Below are 2,746 nucleotides of genomic sequence, written 5' to 3' on the forward strand. Positions count from 1 at the left end.
TATATATATATATATATATATATTTGTGTGTGTGTGTGTGTGTGTGTGTGTGATAACTAAGCGGTTCGGTAATGAGACCGACAGAATAAGTACCAGGCTTAAAAAAGAAATTAAATACTGGGGTCGATTCATCCAACTAAAGGCAACTGGCATGGCATTTTCCACAATGGACACAGATGATAGCCGGATCCAACCTACTCACGACAATAGACCTCTTTAAACTAGTGCTAAACTAAGAACAAAACTTCAAATTTAGAAGAATGCTCACTCAATTTTCTCGAGTCAACGCTTGACTGGTACGTTATTTTATCGCTCCACTGTTAAAAGCAAAGTTACTTCCAGCGGTATTTGAACTCAAATTACAGTCAGTAAATAAGTATTTTGTCCAGCAAATTTACGATTTTAGTAATTGGTCAGTAATATTAATAAAAAACTAAGGCGGCGAGGTGGCAGAATCATTTGCACGTCGGGCGAAATGCTTAGCGGTATTTCGTCCGTCTTTACGTTCTGAGTTCAAATTCCTCTGAGGTCAACTTTGCGTTTCATCCTTCCGGAGTCGATAAAACAAATACCAGTTAAACACTGGGGTCGATGAAAATCGACTAACCCTCCCCTTAAAATGCTGGGTTTGTGCCAAAATTTGAAATCAATATTAATAAAAACTAACAATAGTAAAAAGGGTAAAAAGTCATATATATATATATATATATATATATATATATAAAACAAACAATTTAGCTTTGATCGTAAACAAAAGCAAACGAAAAAGGAAAATATAAAATGAAATGAAATATTCCCATTTGAATGAACAAGAAACAATTTAAATTACAAAATACATACAAGATTACAGATCAATAATTATACAGTAAATGTAGTATTTAGTATTGCATATTGCTTATACTAGATTGAAAAACAATATGTGATATTTGATATATATTGTTTGATTGATCACCCAAATCTATCAATGAATATTTTATTGAACTTAGGCAAGTGTGAATAAAATATAAATGTATATAGATATAGTGACTTGTAACTTTCACATTTCCTCATGAGAATATTATGGTATTTGATAAAACAGACGTAAGTATACATATATATACGTGTTTATGCAGAAGGCATACACATACATATATGTTCTCACACATTTCGATAATTCAGTAACAAGTAAAGAGACCGAAAGCGATGTCGAACAGCAGTTGAACACAACGAGAGAAAAAAAAATGCTGAAAATAAAAGAAGAGATCACTACAGGTGGAACTTTGACATTTCAAGACAAGAATAGGTTGTATATTCGTCGGTTCCAGCTGTGCTTCTATTGTTGGCGCAATTTTTTAAAACGGAGGTAGACCTCTTGAGATATAGTGCCTTTGCAGATAAACCGCTACGTTGACTGTGTCACATTATATGCAAAAATTTCTACATAGAAATGTATACAAAAATAACATACACATGCACACACGCATGCATACACATATAGCTTTGTGCATATATGCATGTGCTTCTACACACACACACACACACATTTATATGCTACAATTTTTTGACGAAAAAGGAAGAGATAACTCAATATGGAGGGTGGAAGTGAAGGAGATATTGTTTATTGGAAATGAATTATTTTTCTAGCGACACGAATTTCATGACACGGCGATCTTCAGGTGACATGGATCGTGGTTGTGTGAAACTCCAGTCCCAAGGGGGAATTTTACACACACATACTCTCTCTCTCTCTCTCTCACACACACACACGACGGAAACACACTAATATATTGCGTGTGTATATAAATGAATGTCATGCATAAAAGAGACATACGTAGAAATGCAATCCTTCCAAAAACAATCATGCAGCCACATTTTCTGTATCAATATTACAAACGTTACTACCATCTATATTTGTCGTGTGCATTGTTGGAATTAGAGCAGCGTAGTACAAAAATACGTTGAGGTTACATCTCTTAAGTTACGTCCCCTTACATCTAGGTCTACATCAGCAGTACAGTTTTGAGATCGATAAATAAATAACCATACAACTCAATAGGGCTGATATTACCGATGAATAAGAAAACCTTTCGAACCCTTCCATTGTAGCCACCGTCAAAAAGCATTAAGCAGTAAAAGAACCGAGGGAAAGAGAGAGAGAGAGAGAGAGAGAGAGAGAGAGAGAGAGAGAGAGAGAGAGAGAGAGAGAGAGAGAGAGAGAGAGAGAGAGAGAACAAACAATTTTAGTGAGGTGATAAGGTATTCAGTATACTTCTTAACCTTCTGTTTTAAACTCAGAGTTGTAGATACCATTAAATGATATAAGAGTCGCTTTCGGTATCTTAGGAAACTGCTGAAATTACGAATTTACAATTTTCACTTGAATTACTTTTATTATCATTACTGAGGTCAACTTTGCTTCCATCTTTCTGAGGGGGTCATTAAATTTAATACCAGTTAAGTTCTGGGGTCGATTTAATCAACTAACCTCCCCACTTCAAAATTGCTGTCATTGTGCCTAAATTAGAAACAAAAACCCCTACAATAACAACAACAACAATAATAAAAAAAAATAATTGCCTATATAAATAATAATGATAGCAATAGTAATTGTCTATATAAAAATGATCAAAATACCTCTATTTTTGATTTTTGAACATATTGCATTTGTTTGCAATTCATTTATATATATAAAGTAAGATTTACATGTTACACTCATACATAGGAACACACACACACACACACACACACACACACACACACACACACA

Source organism: Octopus bimaculoides, chromosome 15 (genome assembly GCF_001194135.2).
Source record: "Octopus bimaculoides isolate UCB-OBI-ISO-001 chromosome 15, ASM119413v2, whole genome shotgun sequence".
Taxonomy (NCBI): Eukaryota; Metazoa; Mollusca; class Cephalopoda; order Octopoda; family Octopodidae; genus Octopus; species Octopus bimaculoides.